Source organism: Rattus rattus, chromosome 4, assembly GCF_011064425.1.
Source record: "Rattus rattus isolate New Zealand chromosome 4, Rrattus_CSIRO_v1, whole genome shotgun sequence".
Lineage (NCBI taxonomy): Eukaryota > Metazoa > Chordata > Mammalia > Rodentia > Muridae > Rattus > Rattus rattus.
In genome coordinates, this window is record NC_046157.1 from 91,872,263 (window position 1) to 91,894,244 (window position 21,982).

A 21,982-nucleotide genomic window follows, 5' to 3' on the forward strand; every position below is an offset into this window, starting at 1 on the left:
TTCTTTATTTTCAATATATTATCAATACAAAATATACAGCTTTCATATTGAAGACAATAAAATATAGTTCATTCCAGAGCCACATTGAATGACTATAGTCTAGGACCATATGTTTGGATTACCTGAAATTCTAGGTTCCAATGTGAAAACAGTTTTATGACATTTCATAGTTTTATAGTTCAAAGGAATGTCATAAATAAAGGGAAATTTAAAATATGTGGTGGGAATTCTGACAGCAAGATAAGGGAAGCTTTGCTATATGCCTAAGATGCTATCAGATGACATTGTTAGCTTTTGAGTTGGTAAAAGTGTAGGCTATCATTTCAGAATGATAGCCATATTTGTTCCTCTTCTAGCTGCCAAATACTTGACACAAAGACATATTAAGTTATTAACAAACTTTAAGTACTATGACTGGGCAGATATTCATCTATTTTAAACCTCTAAGCTATCTATTTCCCAGATATATGTTCAATCTAATTTTCACCTTGGTTTGCTCCCCTCTATGTGTGTCCTGATAGAGAATCCCTGGGTAATTTGCTCATTATGACTCTTCCTGGACTCTCTGCCTCATGAACTTTCCACATTGTCTTTCTTCCTTCTTTCTCTGAGACCCCTGGCTGGGATTGGAAGTCCAGCTTTTCTATCTTCTCTGGCCAGCTATAGGTTGATCAGCTCTTTATTACCCAAGCAGAGATAACTGGCCAGTATTCTTTACACAACATTGACAATGGAGAGGTTTCTATAATCATGACAATGCCAGCCTCCAGACTGTGACTAGATCTCTAGGCACAGAAATAAGCAACTGAATATGAAGGCAGACCCCAACAAGAAGCCAAGACATCTACTAACTTAATATATTTCTATGTTTTTCACTTATTAGTGACAGAATATTATATCTGACACAGAAGTTGTGGGAATGAAAGGCTATTCTAAGGTGTCAAGCTAGCCCCAAATAAAGTTATTACTTTCTGGACTTGCAACATTCTAATCTCTCCATAATACTTAAATTCTAATCAGTCAATCAGTCTCTTCAGACACAGCTTCTTTTTAGTAGTTTTCATTCACATTACTCTTACATAATTTTGATTAAAAGAATCTGATATGACTTGTATTTCTAACCTTTAGTGATGATTAAACATTCTGAATTGTCCAAAAGAGTATAAGGTAATACAGGCATACTATTACCCTCCTTGAATAATAGAAATGGGACTGCTAATCATCTGGACAAGAAATGCCCCTCAGAATTGATATGCCTTGAAATTTGTTGAAAAGATAGAATGAATAAGGGAGTTTCCGCTTATTGGGAAATGTCTGCTTAGACATCTAGAAGCTTCTACTTTTATGCAATTGCTTGCAGATAACAATGCTAAGATTGCCTGCTTTTTTAAGCTCCAGCACCAAAATTCTAAGTTTTTCTCTTTCCCATTTATCTTTTTGACATACTAGGCTCAATTCTAAACTTGCTTAACCTGAAACTCTGGGCATTCATTCTCTTTTGAAGACTCCTGTGTAGTTTAACTCAGACCTTAATGTTGAACTGATCTGCTTCCTTGACTTCTAATAGGAAACACATCCTTGTTTCTCTCTTTTTCTCTCTCTCTCACCCCCACTCCAGGCAACCATTTGGATTTATAGTTTTAGTCTTGCTTTTTTCCTGAAATTCTAATAAAATTAACTTTGAGATTCTATCACTAATTCTTTTTCTTTTTGAGGCCAAGAAAACACAAAAAGGTAAAGATAACATGTTTCCCAACACACACACACATACACACATACACACACACACACACACACACACACACACACACACACTACCACCACCACCAAAAACAACAACAATATCAAAACAAATCATAGCTTTTACCCCAAAGGGAATAAGAGCTAGTTTATTCTGGAACCAAATTTGAGTGGACTATGGGGAAACATTAGACTAGGTTACCCCAGGTCCCATATTTGCAATGAAAAAACAGCTTCACACATTTGCTAGTTGTTGCTCTTTTCATAGTACAAACATGCTACAAATAAAGACATTATTTACTATACTAGAGGGAACATAAGAGAGACTGGTTACAAAAAGGTAAGGTAGTTTGTCCTGCGGGATTCAGATGCTACCTGGTGAAAAAATATTCAGGGCTATTGTTCGGCTACATTAATAGGGTTTTATGTCTATTAGTCACAAGATGCTGGATCTGACAAAAGATGGGTAAGGAATACCCATCCAGGGTGCTAAAGCTAGCCTGAGAGAAGACAATTAGATTTTTGACCTGTAACATTCCAACCTCTCAGCTTTACTACAGTTCTAATCAATAAGTTGGCCTTTTAAGGCATAGCATATTCAGCGTCCTGCTTTGGCAACAAATCACATATGGGTGTTACCAAACACCCATGATTTACTACAATGTGCTTCATAGCTAGGGAGATGGATTCCTTGATCAGGTGCAGATGAGGCTGAATAGTAGGGAGAAAAGCAGACTTCAGAAGAGAGAAACAACTGGTAAAGGCCATTAAGCAGGAAATGCTTAGATCATATCCAACCATTAGCCCCCCTGATTCAGATCTGATTCCCCCATGCCACATCCACTGTATCTGACATAATTTTTATATCTGACATATATTGGTATCCCTAGACCTAAAATTATAATAATCAAAAACACAGTTTGGTCTAATGGAGAGAAGGTAATATGCATCTAAAAACCCCAAAATTTACATAATGTAAAAAGCTAGATAAGCTATATGTTTCCCCTTGTATTTATCATTATATGTCCTTAGTAAACTAACTTACCTATATTTAAATGGTAGGAGATGGAAGATTACTCGGAAGAAGTCATGTGATATTATTTCATTTTTGTTAGTAAAATATTCTGCATAATATTACTATAGATTATTATGGATACTGATTAAACCAAGAAATACCAGTATATAAAATATAAAATACCTTGAGTGTTGTTGTTATTAGAGAATGTCATATTTGGTATAATTTGGATAAGAAGAGTTAAATTGCATCTTTGGATATCGCTAGCTAGGGTAAATGCAGTTAAAGTTCAATGTAGTAGAAGCATTTTTAATTTTATCCAAATTGTCGTGAATAATAAGAAAATAACTTTTTTAACAAAGTCAGTTAAACGTTTGATTTTTAATTGTTTTTTTCAAGATAAGGTTTATTTTTATAACTCTGGCTTTTCTGGAACTTATTTTGACTTGACTGGCCTTAAACTCACAAAGATTTACCTGGCTTTGCCTCCTGAGTTCGGGGATTAAAGGTATGTGCCATCACTGCATGGCAAAATGTTTAAAATTATAAAGCTGGAGTATCAAGTGTAGAGAATATGGCCGGTGGACTGTCAGGTGCTCAGCAATTAGCATGTCAACTTGTGACTTGGCTTTTGAATATGCTTAGTTTCCTCACACAAACATCTCTTATAATACCAGGCTAACATTTTGTATTAGTCCTCTTACACTGGTAAAAGCTAAACAGTTACCTCACCCAGGCAGGGAACAGATGTCAAACAGAATATCCTGCTTGCTTCAAGGTTGCACTGTGAAAGTTTCTCTAGAAAGGAGGCTTTGAAAGCCTTGATTCATATCCACTGTAAACGCCTTCAGAGGCGCCGGGTCCAGAGGATGGCACTATTGGTGGCACAGGAGATCCTTGAAAGCATCAAAGCCAGAGGCTAGCGATAACAGACAGGTATGTGTGAACTCAGCAATGGTGCCAATTGTTCAAGAGTAACTGAAACCAGAGTGGTCAGTCTCACAGTCCTCTTTCAGATGGGATTAGTGCAGAGGTTTGAGATTCTGTGTCTTGAGAGCAGGGGTGTGTAATCCTAATGACTACTTTCAGAGTTCTAAATTTTGTACAGTTTCATTCGACAGCAGTGTCGTACTATTGGGGTTCAGGACTTAAGCCTGTCAATTTTATTGGTGCTACTTCTGGATAGTTCATTTGCATATCAAGGCCTGTGTCAGGTTTAGTAACTATTTCAGCTGTCTGGTGGCAGGTTCTTATCTTACAAACCTTCCATTATTCTAAGTCACACAAAATTTTTGTTACATAACACAAAAATGGTTGTAGTTATGCGCTTAACAATGAGAGAATGGTTTTGAGTAGCAAAATCATAACCATATCTTTATTTACTACATCATTAAAAATAAAATAAAAAAATTTATCATGTAGAAATATATCAAGTAAAATATTAAATATTAAAAAATTTTAAACTCATATAAATGTATTTGAAAACATAAAATGTAAGAGAAATGTGTAGTATCTTGTCCTATTCCTCTGTATATGAAGTTGAAGGTGAGCCACATCCAGCATTTTCAAAGTCCATATGAATGTGTTTATTGATGTAGTTGCATCAAACTGATGGGAGAAATTTCAGGATCTTGAGTTTCATTACCAGAAAATGAATTGTAGCTCTGTTCCTTTAGTCAACATGGGGTTCTTCAAAAAAAAGTCTTTTTTCTTTTAGTTGATGAAATATCTTTGTGTTTTGGTATCCTTTAAGAAAAATGCAACTAATTTTTTAATTATAATTACCATTGTTAAAATTCCTTTACAATACTGTGTTATTTATTTAAATATTTGTCTATTAAAAGGAGTTCCATGATCATTGTTTAATTTGATGGGATTGTGCAATAGGAATAACTCTTCCCCTTCAACATGTCCCATAAGCTTTGTGACAAAGATGGTGAGTTTTTATTTTCCTCAGTTTGATAAAACTGACCGTTGCATGTGGATTCTACATATGTCTTAATGCTGTTCTATGAATAAGGCACAGAAATAGAGCTAGAAAGAGATGAGGACTCACAACCTAAATACTGTGGTGTCAGGTTTTCCTGTGTCCTTGGTGCAATAGGATATTTAACTATTCTCTTAGAGATCATTCTAATTCAGATATATTAGTCAGCAGTACTGGAAACATGCTTTTTGCATATCTCTGTCAAAACAACAGCAGCCTTTTGTTACTTTACAAACAGAGCAAAGAACATAGAAGACATTTTACACAATTCAGTGTACTGTGATGTGTTATCCAGAATGTGGCCTGTCAAACTCTCATCATAGCACAACTGCTCCCCCAGTATGCATAAGTGATAATCTTTTTTGTAACCATTCCTCTTGGCTGGGCCTTGGACATCATGAAACTTCTCTGTCTCTTTGAAAAAATATTGCATATCTACTTGAGTTTTTTAGCCTATATGCTGACAACCCAGTTATGGAAATAAGCAAGGTTCAGGTAGACTATACTAAGAAGATAATTATGGCCTATGAAAAGTAGGCAACAGAAGTGTCTGACACTGTATAATCTGTGTCCCAATTCATGTCTTGCATCCCTCCTCAATAAGTCATTTGAAAGGGCTAAATTAGTAGCAGAAAGCAGAGCAAACAAATGTTTTAAATGTGGTAAAATTAAGGAAGAGGGAAGCTTCATGTCTGACTTCAAGGTCCTGAAATGAAAAGGTCCTGAAGTGAGGTCCAAAGATATGCACAATATCTAAGCAGTCCTAGTCAAGGAGAGCTACCATCCACCATTGGCTCATAATTGTCTGAGTTCCAAATGTCATCTTTTGTTATGCCTTGTTTGAGGGACCTCAAGGAGACTGTCAGAAATTGTGATACAGATGTAATAGGCAAAGAGAGTTTTTATAGTGTGAGCACAGAACCTGATTGCTGTCCCTCTCACTGGGCAGGTTAGGAGAGTGACCCCCAAGTCTAGGGGTTTGAGATATATATAAGAGGATGCATAAGCTGGGGCTCTGGGCCCCTAGTGTTACCTGATTGGGTAGGGGAAAGAGAGTGAGGTCCTTCAAACCTGATAACATTTGTTCAGACAGGGAGACAGAATAGCACAGCTGGAGAAAGACCTTTGACCTGGGAAGAAATAACTTATTCTGCTATCAGAGACCAGCATGTTTTGATAGCGTGGTTCTGGTCACAGCTGCTTAGTAGTATTTGATTGCCTCTTTCCCATAGCTCAAGACTGGGCATTTAGTATCACTTCAAGGATACTAACTCTGCCTCCTTTAAATGTCAGAGCCATCTGTACCAGGAGAGTGTTGTCACGAAAAATGGATTGCAATATTCAGGTGCCAGTTTGGGTTTCCTTTTGTCTGCCCTCTTCAAAGACCGGAGGCATTTGTGCTGGGAAAGGAGATACTAATTGCTCTGGCTCTGCACAGGGACAGGAGACTACAGAATTTGATGCTTAGAAAAGGTGGCAGGTTACCTATCTGTGTTTCTTCACCTGTAATGTGGTCTGTCAGAACTATTTGAAATCTCTTTCAGGGAAAAATGTGCCATCTGACTGGTGCCTTTGCCATCTCCAATCATGAGATTCCTAAAGAAATCTGGTTTCCTTGTTTGAATTCTATTATTTGGTCATGGTGCAAATATAAAAGAAATCTTTGAATCCCTTGCAGAAAGGTCCTGTAGAATTTTGGAACCTTGACCATCTTAACATAATAGACAGGAGGAGTTGATATAATGTTTAAGGTCATTTTGGTTTTGGATGAATGATTCCACAAAGATTAAATAAAGTTTTATAAAGCAAAAGAGATGACTAAGAATACTCAACTCTAAATTCTGATATCTATCAAAGGTCATAACTGGGCTCTCTTGGATTCACAGGGAGTTCATATGTAATTCTCACCTCAGTGGCTCCAGTGCTCATATTTTTGATTCTGGATGATGTTTTTAGTTCCTAAATCTCAAATGTAGTAACTTGACTTGTGACTTCTAGAACCAAACAAGTGCTACAAATAAAAATATTAATCCCCAATGCTATTGAACATTTTTTGATGCAGAGAGGTCTAAACCTGAAGTAGAACCATATCTACAAGCAATTAGTAGAACAGGCGGAGTATGTCATGATCCATCTTAGGGACTATGACTCCTACTAGCATAAAAGAAGTTATTTTTGAGCATCAAGAATGTTTTCTGGGACCACAGCTCTCAGTGAGAAATGGAGTTAAGAAAGTAGGGTAATAATGACTTCTTGGCCTTTTGGCTAAGATCAAGTGTAGAAAGTAGGGTAATAAATATTGTTAGTAACTAATCAACATAAGCATTTAAAAAGAAAACAATGGAAAAGAAGAAATTTTGAGACCTTCTTCAACACACACAGACACACACACACACGCACGCACAATGGGCTATGAGAATCAAAACAGAGCATTTGCAAAATAAGTGCATTGCATATAAGTGACCCATATAAAGTTCTCAGTGCTCCTGACACCAGCCCCTTGAGCCCATGATCTTTACCCAGCTCTGCCCTATTTTCAATTCAAAAGTGTTTTTATCAATCTATAATAAACTCTATGTTTCTCCCACCATCCACAAATCTCTAGTCCAGTTCCTCATTCCAGGAAACAAGAACTTGTTCAGCAGGTGCCCTCCAACTCTAATCCACACTTTTTTTTTTCGGAGCTGGGGACTGAACCCAGGGCCTTGTGCTTGCTAGGCAAGCGCTCTAACACTGAGCTAAATCTCCAACCCCTCTAATCCACACTTTTTAACATGTTCTCTGTACCTACTAGCTGTGAGAGCTGAGAACTAAGTAAATGTTTCTTTGAGTATTTCTCGTCAAGAAGTAGTCTGGTAGAAATACAATGAATTAATGGTAGCTGTCAATACATAATTGTGGTGTCTGTTTTGGTTGTTAACTTAATTACATCTGTAATTAACTAATATACAAAAATGACTGGGCACACCTGTGAGGGATTTTTGTTTGATTGAATCATTTGCTTATGGAAGATCAACTTCCAATCCAGTTCATTTAAGGTGGGAAGTCCTAACTTTTATCTGGGCCACACTTTCTCCTAGAAGTCTATGTAAAGGACATGGAAGAAAGAAGCCTCTTGCTCTGCCTGCCTTTTCTTAGTCTAGTTATCAGGCCCATTTTCTCACTGGTATTAGAGACTTCTTCAGGATTTTAGCATATACTGATGATAGCCAGCTTCAGGACTGAACAACTACTCAATTCCTGGACTTTGTGTTCATAAGCAGCTATTCTTAGAGTAGTTGGACCACCACCTGTAAATCATTCTAACAACCTCCCTTTATACATTTATATATTCATTCTTTAATTTCTGTTACTCTAGGGAGCCCTAACTAATGCAGTAACTGTAATCTTGAATCCATAATATCAATAACGAAAGTGAATCAAACTCTTGATGAGTCAGAAATTCTAAGATATTTCATATTCATTTAATATTTACATCACCATGAAATGACACTATTATTATCTTAATCCTAGTAAATAGTCAATGGGCCAGATATGGTGACACATGCCTTTAATCTGTAAAGGCAGGTTGTTCTCCATGAGGTTAAGTCCAGTCTGGTCTATACAGTGAGTTTCAGGACAGCCATTACTATGTAGAAAGAAATCCTATCTCAAACCAATGAAAAAACTGTAGCAAACCACAACAACAAGAACAGCAACAAGCCAGCCAATGAAAGGACAAAAAAAGATTAAGTAAGCCTCAGTAAATGTGATTGAGCAAATTCTAAAATTCAAGTGATTTCCCTGGCAAGTAATTAACTTGAGGTTTCATGATTTTAATGACTGTGGTAAATTTCCTTTTATCATAATTTTACAAACTGTCACACATAAGTCTGAAGTTAAAGAATTGAATGCATTGATTTTGATTTTCTGATATACTCTGACTTAATAAATCTCTAGACTAGAGTCCTATTGCTTAATGATCCTTCATTGCCTTATACGTTAATGCCCTGAAATAAATTGAGCAGTTCTAACTAGGTTTGCCTCCTGAATATGTGCAAATGAACAGGAAGAATGGTCATCATTTATATCATCACCTTCTTTAGCATGGCTGACTGTTTCCTTGGCTAAGAAGCCCTGCTAAGTCACAAAGATTTCTGCCTATTTGATAATGAATTTATTCACTTTTAATGCTCCATTTGTTATGAAAAGGTGAAGAAAAGGTGGTTAGTATTCTACAGATGGAAATAAGTGGCTAGGGGTATCCTTATTTTACAGGTGCAATCATGTTAGTTGTTTAGTGAAATGACTTTTAAAATTAATAATGTGCTTCAGTGAACTTCAAGATAGTATGTATGAGTTCCTTTTCCCTAGCTTTCCATGACCCAATACCTCTAAGGGGCATTGCAGAGGTGGTGAAAGCTTAATTAACTGTAGCTTTCATTGAGGATCTCTTTCCTTCAAAGAAAAATTCGATCTACTCTGGCTGTGTTTCCATGATGATTCATTCTGATCCTGTGCTTTTGTTTCAGCAGAATAAACCAGGTAGCTGATTCTCTGCCTAAGTGAAGAATTGTCACCACAGTTTACAATTACTTTAGTGCTAATGTACTTTTTGTAGCAGAGAGAAAGAAGCAAAGATGAAAGGACACAGGTTCTCTAAAGACCATTAGCTGTAAAGTGGATAGACGGTTAGAAAGGTAATAATAGAGGTGTCCTGTAAATAAAGGGAAGAACAGATACACTTACCTCCAGAAGCAGAACTGTACTTCGATGTGAACAATTGAAGGGCTCCTAGTTCTTATACACCTGTGATGTGGATGTCTTGAGGGGTATTATGGGGGCGGTGAGCAGAACATGGGAGTGGAGAAAAGCCACCCCGAAGATATATGTGCAAACAACCAGGAGCAAGTGGAGCAAGTGAAAGTGCTGAGACTCCCAGCAGGGAAGATACTGGCTGTGTCCCTACAAATCAAAACAAGCCATGGAGTCTGGAAACTACAGAACTCTACAATCAATTTTTGTTTGTACCATTATTGCTATACCTCCCATGTGGTGAAAGAAGATGTTCAAGGAGACATCATCATCAAAGCTTAGGGTGCATCTTCTAAATTAATGGGATAAACATCTAGTTCTTATCACATGCAGCATTGTGTTGCCTGCTGGAGAGAGAGATGCCTTCATAGTAACAATGGCAGATCTTCACTGACAACACATCAGGGATCAGAGATTTTAAACTCACTTCACTTTAAGTCTTTCAGTCTTATTTGTATTGTTTTGTTTAGAAATTAAAGATGAAATGATATCAGCCACCTCCCACTGCTAATAAATTACTAAACAGTAAAATCAAGATTCTGGGAAATTTAAGCTTTAAATATCAGATATCAAAGCCAAAATTCCAAAAGAGATAATGTTGAGACAGAAATTCCTAGAGATGAAACCTGAAGAAATTGAGTAGGTATTGAAAAACCCTCAGAGCGGGGAGACCCTCACTCAAGTCTTGGAATGACATGATTCCCCCAAGAACTCACGTGAGACTGTTCTTGCTATAATCACACAAGGTTTATTGATAGGAACCAATGCACTGGGGTTGAGTCTCTTATCCCACACAGGGGTAGAGGAGTTTGACCCCGAGTAGCTGAGAGAAGGGGTATTTAAAGGAAGAAACCACAACCCAAGGGGTTAGGGATGGCGTCATTGGAAAATGTCGAGAATATCAGTGAAAAATCACAAGAAGAGGCTTCCTGTTTCTCAAGATTGTTTTCAAGATTGTAATCTAACTTTATGGTCAGCTAATTCCTGGGAGAAGCTTCCTGCTGTCTTACTAGGTTGGGATCATGACTTAAGGGCCTATTTTATGCCCTTTCACCTAGTTCCATACAGAGAGCAGGCTCAAGAAATGTGACCTTTTACCTACTTACTGGCAGAGAGCAGGGTCTGGAATTTGAGGTATTTAGGTCTTCTTAGGGGTGAGATAGCATTTTAGCATGTCTCCCCCCCCACCCCACCCCCGGAGCTGGGGAACCGAACCCAGGGCCTTGCACTTGCTAGGCAAGTGCTCTACCACTTCTTGGCTGCATTTTTAATTTTTTTAGTATTTGGTGAATGACTGTTGGAGTGACTGAAATTTGGTCTCATTCAAAGCTCATCCACACTCACAAGAAAGCACTTGGAGAGTAAGTAAGGTGTCTCAGCAGGTAAAAGTGCTTGCTGCCAAGTTCAAACTGATTTCTATCATAGGAACACTTATGGTGAAAGGAAAAAGCTAGCTTTACACACACACACACACACACACACACACACACACACAGACACACACACACACACACGCACACACACACAGACACGGTAACATGACAAAGATTTATTTTATTTTATTTTAAAGAGAGCAGTTGGATCCTCTTAAGGCCTTGTGTACTGGAAATAGGTAAAAACAAATGACTTACCTTTTACACACTATTAGATTCTGAAAAGCACAGTTTAAGGTATATGTTCTCTCTTATGTAGAGGTGAGGATTTCTATAGAATACTGTATATGTGAGAACAAATATGCATTGCACTAATGACAGCCTTTTAGTTGTTGTCATAGGAAGCATTCAAAGCAATTTAATAAAAAATTTAAATTAGGTCAAGGGACTGAGGCAGGATATTTAACTTTGTCTAACAAGTGATTCGCTAAATCATGTACTTAGTATTTCTAAATAGAGATGCCCTAAAATTGTTATCCCAAAGTATATCTCTTTCCACACCTTTTTTCTTCTCTACTTTGTACCTCATAATATAGCAAAGATGATCCCCAGACTATTTCATCCTTGATGTTCTCTAGCATGGAAATGTTTTCATTGAACCTTAGTTCTGCGCTTAATGGTTTGCTGTTTGACACGGCTCTATTCTCTCAGAGCTGAAAGGAGAGTGTGGGGAGACATAAGCAAAAGAAATGCACTGTGGTTGTGTAAGGGTCCACGTGATATGTTGGGAATGGCAAAGGAAGCCCCAGAGCTCTCTGGTCTTCTGAGAAGCATCCTTTGGATACAGAAAATCCACTGCTGGCCTCTCTCAGGACCAAGCCAGAGATCACCCAGTAAAGTGGCAGACATGCTACTCTGCAGATGCATTAAGCCATTATTACCCATTAGCAGTTATTAGGAAAGAGCTTTTTAAAATGCCAATTTATTTCCTAGTTCTGCCCAGGGCAGGCTTTGAGTAATACAGGTTTCTGAAATGGTGGGCAGAGTTCACAGTTAACAGAAAGAAGCAAAGAGGACAAATCTCTGAGGGGGTTAATCCTGCCCTGTGGGCTTACAGAGAAGCATTCGCAAACATGCACTGCAGATTGTTCCTTTTCTCTCTCTCTTTTTTTTTTTTTCTTTTTAAGGATGGTCACAGGTATGGCCCATTCTGGAGGTGATAATGACAGCAAGTGACAAGTTTTACAGTCCTGGTACTGCACTTGAACAGTGCCTAGAGCATCTAATCTAATTGATTTTAGAAAACTCTGAATCACTCATTCTAACAGCTCCATTTTTATGATAGGGAATTTGAAGTAACTTTCTCAAGTTCACAGTTATTAACTCCTGGAGCAAGGAACAGTTGGCACTCTTGACTCCAAAGCTACAGTAAACCTTCAGCTACTTGAGCACAGATACAAGCATAGTAATATGCCATTAGATGGTATTCATATGGATAAAACTCTGGTGTGCTTTCAGCTAAATGTCCTATGAATCTTCCAGGATCTACAGAAAATACATATAGGAGGAACACGACTGTCCTTATATGGGATATAAATTGCATGGCTGTTTTCCAGTTATTGATAATTTTCATATAAGGATATTTTCTACATATGAAATAACCTCATATCCCACTGCAAACAGCATAAAAGAAAATTACCAAGTATGTATTAGCAAAGCCAAAGGCAGGCTTGAACTTAAACTGCTATTCATATTTTCAGTTGCTGGGACACATCTAGTGATTACGAAGCTATAGACAATGCCCCAGGTGATTCCCTACAGCAATACTGTCCACTTCACAGGTGTCTGTATAACAATCCTGACCATTGTTATCTCTAAGTGTGTGGGCTCTTCTGTGATTGCACCTGATCTTACATCATTGTAAAGAACAAACAAAAACAAACAAACAAAACAGATTGGAATGGATTGTACTGTAATTGGTTTTGAAATTAGGCTAGACAGAATAAAATCCATCACCCTGGAAAGCCTATAGCCTGTGTGCTCAAACTCCCCTTTTTTCCAAAGTTCAGTTGCACTTTCCAAAGTCCTTATTTGTAAACTAAGTCTGTTTTCTGAACAGCATTACTGTAAATCTGCAAGGGAATTTAGAGTGCTGAGTAATCCTGATATCATGATTAAGCTGGGTCTCAACAAACATACTCCTGTCGAACATATGTGTTCATTGCAAACAGCACATTCATGTGCTTACTCAGGTTGGACAAAAGGCTTATTATAAAGCACTGGCTCCAATAATTCTATGTTGACCTCATTCCTTAAGCATGCATTGACTAATTCTAGATCATATTGTAATTGAGTAGTCAATTCTGAAACAGAAAGCCAATGCTATAAAGATTGATGAATACGATGTAAGGTGAACAGCAAGAAAAGATCATAGAGAAATTGCAGACAATGCTTTATTTGAAACAAGCAAAGACGTGGGTAGGCAACACACCCATCCATAAATACAAATGACAAATGAAACTATAAAAACAAATGATAGTTGCATTCAAATCATATTAAGCAAAATTTTATAGCTAGCCAAAGGTGGGAAATTTTAGGAGAAAAGTGCTATGTTTGCTGGTAAGGGATTCTGTTGCGGTTTCTATAAATGACTCGTAGCATCCTCTCAATCTTCTCAATCTCTCTCTGTCTCTCTGTCTCTCTGTCTCTCTGTCTCTCTCTCTCTCAGTCTCTGTCTTCTCTCTGTCTCTTTCTCTGTGTCTCTTTTTATTTATCTTTCTGTGTCTCTATGTCTCTCTTCTCTCTGTCTCTCTTTGTCTTTTTGTCTTTCTGTCTCTTTCTGTCTCTGTCTGTCTGTCTCTCTTTATATCTCTCTCCCTTCCTCCCACCTTTGCTCCCTCCATCCCTCTCTCCTCTTTTCTCTCTCTAATGGGACCCTAAGGAACAGCTTTACTTCCCTGGTGACCTCGTGCCCTAAAGTAAACTTCGCTCATTAAGGTAGTAAATAAAGTCTTGCCCCTGCAGGGTGTGAGGAACTTGATCTCAAACCAGGTGTTCTGGAAATCTTTGACCTCTACTTGTCATTAGGAATATTCCCCAAATGAGTATGAACAAATTTCCCCAATAAAAGCGCTCGGGACTTGGAATTCTACCTAGAGGATTCCTCACTGGCAACAATGGCAATTTTTTTTTCCATTTCATTACTTAAGTCTGCACTCACAACTCATCATCCACTGCTCTCTCCATTCTATCACTGTAATATACAACAGAAGGGCACCACTTATGCTCTGTAAAAGCATAACTTATGCTATAAAAACAGTAAAAAGAAAAGTAAAAGTTATGCTCAGGGGGTTACCACACACTAGCTAACGCCTCAACCGTGGACTCTTCACTGTGTGTGTGTGTGTGTGTGTGTGTGTGTGTGTGTGTGTGTGTGTGTGTGTGTGTGTGTGTGTGTGCTGGGGGGTGGCGGTGTCCCCAGTAAAGTGCCAGAGGATAGGGTCTGCTGCCTGGGACCAGCTCAAGCAGTTCAACACCGTGGTGGTCCACTTGGTTGATTTCAACACCATCGATGAGCAAGTCTCAGGATGCCATCAACAACCCATCCATGACCCTGTCTGCAGCACAGATGCCTGCCTACCAAAAGCTGGTGGAGGAAGCCATTGCCTATAGCAAGAGGCTGTGTGGGACACAAGAGGAGCAGATTAAACATGCCATTGATAAACGTTTTGTTTTGTTTGGAGCAGAAATACTAAAAACTCCAGGCCATATATCCACAGAAGTTGATGCAAGACTTTCCTTTGATAAAGATGCAATGGTGGTCCAAGCCAGGCACCTCACTGAGCTTTATGAAGAAGCTGGGATCAGCAAGGGCAGAATTCTCATCAAGTTATCATCAACCTGGGAGGGAATCGAGGCTGGAACATTGTTGGAGGAGCAGCATGACATCCATTGGAATATGACACTGATTTTCTCCTTCACCCAAGCTGTGCCATGTACTGAAGCAGGTGTGATGCTCATCTCTCATTTGTGGGCCACATCCTTGACTGGCATGTGACAAATACAGACAAGAAATCCTATCAACCCTAGAAGGACCCTGGAGTGAAGAGTATCACAAAAATCTACAACTACCACAAAAATTTGGCCACAAGAGCATTTTCATGGGACCTCCTTCTGTAACATGGGTGAGATCAGGCTGTCACAGGCTGTCACTGTCAGGCTGTGATTTCCTTACCATCTCACCGAATCTCCTGGAGGATCTGATCAAGGATAACAGCAAGATGGCACCTATGCTTTCTGTCAAAGTGGCCCAACCAGTGACTTGGAGAAGATACATCTGGATGAGAAGGCCTTATGTTGGCTGCACAATGAGGACCAAATGGCTGTGGAGAACCTCTCTGATGGCATCCGCCAATTTGCTGCTAATGCCATAAAGTTGGAGCTAATGCTCAGCATTGAGAATGGAAAGTAGTGTAGCACCTGAGGCTGGACCACAGTCCTGTAAGTGCAGGAGCGGGGTCCTAATTGCACATGGCTTGTAACGAATGAATCTTGCATTTTGTTACTGATCAGAGAAGTGATGGATCATAGTGTTCTGATTTTATTTGAAATTTTGTCTGATTCATTAAAGCAGTCACCTTTCAAAATAAAAAAAAGCCTGCCCTCAGGAGGCTGTACCCTGTATGCAAGCATTAGACACAATCTGGAAAATGCTGTAACTAGAGGAATGAGGCTGGGTCCAAAAGAGTCTGAGTACTGCTAAAAGTTCTGCACTGGCTTCTTAGGGTTATATGATTGGCTGTGGAGACTGATCACAGGTCAGCAGGAATTTACACAGCAGGGAATGTTTATGACTGAAAATATCCAAGCTGACTTCAGTGGGAAGACCTGGAGATTGTACCTTGCAAATTAAAATTTCTGTATTTTCCCAATATCTTATCTACATCTGCCAAACTTCCTTGCTTCTCCAAAGTTTGGGACCTGGACAGTTTTCATAGGAACCAGCTGGTAACTATGAGTCTCCAAATGGCCCAACAACAGTAGACACTGGTTTAAACCCACTATTTTTCACTCTGCTAACAGTACTGGTAGGACAGTGTACCACCACAGCTACTGTTTTGGGTACCATTTAGAAGAAAGCTGAGTAAAGATTTTATATGATTTTGCAGGTAACAGTTAATCCATATGCATTTCAAAATAAAATTTTGATAAGTGAAATAATAAGCCTTCATTCAGTTTACATGCAAGTTAAACTTGTGTGCTACCCAGAGAATCACGTTCCCTCTTGGAAAAGTTGAAAAATTATCCATAGTTGAAGATGTTAGGAACTGAAGACAGGCCACTAACATGGAGATTTCTAATCTCCAGAAAAGGTCAACTTGATCCTAAATGAAGGGAGAATCCTTGCAAATGATAGGAATTAGTCCTCATCCATGGCTTTGTATGATTTTTGTTCATCCATCCATGTCAATATTTTCTTACAATGTCACTATAGCAGTAGGGTTGAATGACACTATGGGTAGGGAATTTGATAGCACACAGCATCACTATTTGTAAATTTCACTATGTAAAATTTTGGATATTGTGAACAATTAACTTATTTGGCCCAAAATATTTAGATCAAGAAAACATCAGACTGCATTTAGGAGTCAAAACATATGTGATAAAAATATGAGATGTAAGTGGGAAGAAGCCTTCCCAGGTATAGTACACACTAAAAGCACAGATATAGGAAAATAAGTATGGGGAGGTATTTAGGTAAATTCATGTATCTATATAAACATAGCTGTTATGTCACATAAAATCCTCATTAGAGTGTTGTATTTGGAGACTTGGAATCCATTTAGCATTTATTTTCAGTTAAAGCTGTCCTAGCTAATTACATATTCATAACAGTAGGCAGCTTTTTGTCTGGTTTACCTGTAGCTGTGGGTGCTGAGAATCTTTATTCAGCCTTGAACAGGAACAACTTTAAACTACATTTTCCAGCAACACATAAATAAATAAATAAATAAATAAATAAATAAATAAATAAATAAATCCCTCCTGGTACTTACTTTGGGTTTAGTATAAACCCAATAAGCATCTCTACAGAGTTGGTATGTGCTTCAAGTTAAATTACTTGGAATTATATTACATAGAAGTTAAATTACATAAATATAAGATGCTCAAAAATTAGAATACTTAGCAAATACATTAGCAAGATAAATGCAAGTAGCAGAAATTATTTTAACAAGAAGAAACATGCTCAGATAATACACAGAAGAAAATTAAAAGTCTGATAGTAGCAATGAAAACTCGTTCTTTACTATTTTGTGTTAGCAACTTATTACGGACTCAGTTCACTTGAATGGAATCCTCAGGGACAGTCCTTTAGAAAGCACATCTTGGATTACTAAATGGATAAAACATTAACTCTGGGAGATCCAGAACTGGACAAAATCTTGGGGTGCCACAGAAAACCTACTCAAAAGTGGCCCAATTCACTGGCTCCTAGGAGAGACACAAGTTATCTTAAACCAATTTTGCACCACACCCCTGAAACCTTTTATGAAAGCTGGCACAGTGGGGTCCCAACCCTGAACCTATGTCAGGAGCACAAACTGAGCACTACTGAAACATGGCTTCTATCTTTCTACCCAGAGCCTGAACATTCAAATTGGGACATTCACACTTCTATCTTCACTTTAGGCTCTACAGATATTTAGGATGTGATTGCAATTTCATACGCATAAAAACTATTTGGACTCTTCAGAACCAAATGGCATTATTTTCAGTTTTTTGTTTGTGTGTTTGTTTTGTTTGTTTTTCTTTCTTTGCAAAATTGGCCCAACCAGTAATCAACTGAAGCCTATCTTACTGGATTTCAATACTGGTGCTCTGTCTTGCTGCAGGGAGTTAACAGCTTTCCTACCCTCCATCATAGCTTTGCCATCTGCTCTCTCTCAAAAGAACTTCATGCCTGATTTTGATAGGACACAATATTAATGGCCTTCTTGGTGAATTTTGGAGTTTATTTTTCACTTTATTCCAGTCATGTGCACATCCACACCTAGGTCCTTCCTGAGCCATTCCCTCTTCCTGTCTCTTAGTCCCTTTTCTTCTTTCTCAATTTTTCCCCTCCCAACTTTGCCAGTTTTCTGTTTGCAAATAGGAATATAAATGGTTGAATTGTCACTTCTTAAGTTTCCCCTTTTAGTTATTTTATAAATAAATTCCATTGAATGAACAAACACTTTGCCTATTTTTTGTTCATTAATAAATCCAGGTTTTCTAGTTTCTGTTAAGTTTTAGATTGGGTAGGTCTTTCAAGAAGATGGTGAGGTGAACTCCTAGGGAATACAGAATTTATTAGAAGATTTATTAGAATGCTATCTATAGACAGACAGCAGAGGGTCAACAACATGGTAGGGCCTTAGGGGAGAGTGTAGGTCTCAGAAGTGCTGAGAAATGTCATGGCCAGTTCCTTGATAAGAATCAGAACACACAATTCTAAGTTTCTTCTTACATCTTAGATGGGAAGATTCTTAACAGGGGAACACAGCCTGGATTTCTGGTTATCACACAAACAGCAGGGGATTGTATGAAAAACAGGACACAGATGGTACTGAGAACTCAGCATCAGCACCTTTGGTGTTAATGCAATTGTTAGGTTAGGAAACCTGTCTGCCGTGTCCCTGCAGGTACTGGTCAGTCTCTGTGAGAAGGCTCAGCTATTGCCAAGTAGGCTGGATTCAAACACGTTCTCCCAGCCTCCTGTTGCCCAATCTGAATACTTAGCTCTCATAATATCAACTGTGATATTCCATTAAAGAAACTGGTCTACTACATGCCTTAGGACTACTTCAGATGAACAGATGCTGGGAATCCTGCAGCACAGTGAACCCCAAAGTAGGTAGATTTGATAAAAATTGGGTAAACATCAGCAGACTCTCCATACTTGTTTATGCTATGAATTTATCACACAGCAGGTACATTGCAAGCCTCTTTTTCTCCAGTAGTAGTTTGTTCAGGAGTCACTCTGAGGCATGGAAACAGCAGACGTAAAGACACATTCCATCCTTGGCTCTTCTTTTGTTCTCTATGATCCCTGAGCTCAGCAGAGCAACTCTCAGGCAGTCCCTCTAGCATGCTGTAAGTGGCTCAGCAGACCCAGTTTCAATAATCTAAAGCCAAACTCTCAATTTCATATAGAGTTTTTCATCAGTTCTTTCTTGGATCTATTAGTCTTATCACTGTGGGCTCCTGGGAGAAGACTTATCTTTGCTGAAATCCAGAGGGCTCCTCCATGTAATGACTGTATTTATTATTGTGAAGAAGAATTGAGAAGTTATAACAGCAAATTATCCTTCCATTACTTGTGTCTTTAAAGCTCATTATTATTTAGATATTAATGAAACACAAGGAGACAGATGATAGGAAATTTTCCCAAAGGACTTTTGCAGTTCACTCACACCTACATGCAAAGACATACATGGACACTCAAAAATGTATTTTTTAGAATTTCATACATGAGTACTATACTTAAATAATATCCAGTCTTCTCTCTTTAATTCTTCACATCCCTCAGCCTAACTTCTCAAATTGCTTATATCTTATTCATTATTACATATATTTAATGTATAAATAATATATAAATTCTGTATTACATATGTACATATAAACATACAACTTTCCAAATTCATTTTGTGTTTTACATATGTACAATGCTTGGGCCTGATTTTGGGGATTTGATAACTTAATGAGGGGGAATTTCTTCCCTGGAACAAACAAACCTTCTCTTACCAGCAATGAATTGTCCATTCTTTATCTCAAGGCCCAAAACTGATACCTTAAGCTGTCCTGCCACCTTGAATAAAGGAATTTGGGAAATAGGGGAAGATCTAAAATTCAAGTTAGAATAACAACACGATTAATATAGTAAAAATGGCCATTTACCAAAAGCGATCTACAGATTCAATGCAATACCCATCAAAATACCAATCCAATTCTTCAGAGAGTTAGACAGAACAATTTCCAAATTCACCTGGAATAACAAAAAACCCAGGATAGCTTAAAACTATCCTCAAAAATAAAAGGAATTCTGGGGGAATTACTATCCCTGAACTCAAGCAATATTACAGAGCAATAGTGATAAAAACTGCATGGTATTGGTACAGAGACAGACAGATAGACCAGTGGAATAGAATTGAAGACCCAGAAATGAACCCACACACCTATGGTCACTTGGTTTTTGACAAAGGAGCCAAAACCATTCAATGGAAAAAAGATAGCATTTTCAGCAAATGGTGCTGGTTCAACTGGAGGTCAACATGTAGAAGAATGCAGATCGATTCGTGCTTATCACCCTGTACAAAGCTTAAGTCCAAGTGAATTAAGGACCTCCACATCAAACCAGACACACTCAAACTGATAGAAAAAAAAGCGGGTAAGAATCTCAAACACATGGGCACTGGTGAAAATTTCCTGAACGAAACAGCAATGGCTTATGCTCTAAGATCAAGAATCGACAAATGGGATCTCATAAAACTGCAAAGCTTCTGTAAGGCAAAGGACACTAGTGTTAGGAAAAAACAGCAATCAACAGATTGGGAAAAGATCTTTACCAATCCTACAACTGATAGAGGCCTTATATCCAAAATATACAAAGAACTCAAGAAGTTAGACCGCAGGTAGACAAATAACCCTATTAAAAATGGGGTTCAGAGCTAAACAAAGAATTCACAGCTGAGGAATGCCGAATGACTGAGAAACACCTAAAGAAATGTACAACATCTTTAGTCATAAGGGAAATGCAAATCAAAACAACCCTGAGATTTCACCTCACACCAGTGAGAATGGCTAAGGTCAAAAACTCAGGTGACAGCAAATGAAGGGAAGGATGTGGAGAAAGAGGAACACTCCTCCATTGTTGGTGGGAATGCAGAGTGGGTCAACCATTCTGGAAATCAGTCTGGAGGTTCCTCAGAAAATTGGACATTGAACTACCTTAGGACCCAGCTATACCTCTCTTGGGCATACACCCAAAAGATGTTCTAACATATAACAAAGAAACATGTTCCACTATGTTCATAGCAGCCTTATTTATAATTGCCAGAAGCTGGAAAGAACCCAGATGCCCTTCAACAGAGGAATGGATACAGAAAATGTGGTACATCTACACAATGGAATATTACTCAGCTATCAAAAACAATGACTTTATGAAATTTATAGGTAAATGGATGGAACTGGAAAATATCATCCTGAGTGAGGTAACCCAATCACAGAAAAACACACATGGTATGCACTCATTGGTAAGTGGATATTAGCCCAAATGCTCGAATTACCCTAGATGCACAGAACAGAGGAAAATCAAGAAGGATGACCAAAATGCGAATGGTTCACTACTTCTTTAAACGGGGAACAAGAATACCCTTGGGAGGTAATAGGAAGACAAAGTTTAGAACAGAGGCAGAAGGAAAACCCATTCAGAGCCTGCCCCACATGTGGTCCATACATATATAGCCACCAAACTAGATAAGATGGATGAAGCAAAGAAGTGCAGGCCGACAGGAAGTGGATGTAGATCTCTCCTGAGAGACACAGCCAGAATACAGCAAATACATTGACGAATGCCATCATTAAACCACTGAACTGAGAATGGGACCCCCGTTGAAGGAATCTTAGAAAGGATCGAAAGAGCTTTAAGGGGCTTTAGACCCCATATGAACAACAATGCCAAACAACCAGAGTTTCCAGGGACTAAGCCACTACCCAAAGACTATACATGGAATGACCCTAGACTCCAACTCATAAGTAGCAATAAATAGCCTATTAAGGGCACCAGTGGAAGGGGAAGCCTTGGTCCAAGGCTGAACCCCCAGTGAACATGTTTGTTGGGGGGAGGGTGGTAATTGGGGGAGGATGGGGAGGGAAACACCCATAGAGAAGGGGAGGGGCAGGGGTTAGCGGGATGTTGGCCCGGAAAGGGAATAACTATCGAAATGTAAAGGAGAAATGCCCAAGTTAATAAAGATGGAGGGAAAAAAAAAGAATAACAACACGTTTACAAAATTACCAACCATAGGCATCCCT

The 21,982-nt window shown here is 38.5% G+C and overlaps 1 pseudogene; it reads left to right on the forward strand.

Annotated features, from left to right (window-relative positions):
• The first annotated feature begins 14,374 nt into the window (after positions 1–14,374).
• LOC116898431 lies at positions 14,375–15,380 on the forward strand (annotated as a pseudogene).
• The last annotated feature ends 6,602 nt before the right edge of the window (positions 15,381–21,982 follow it).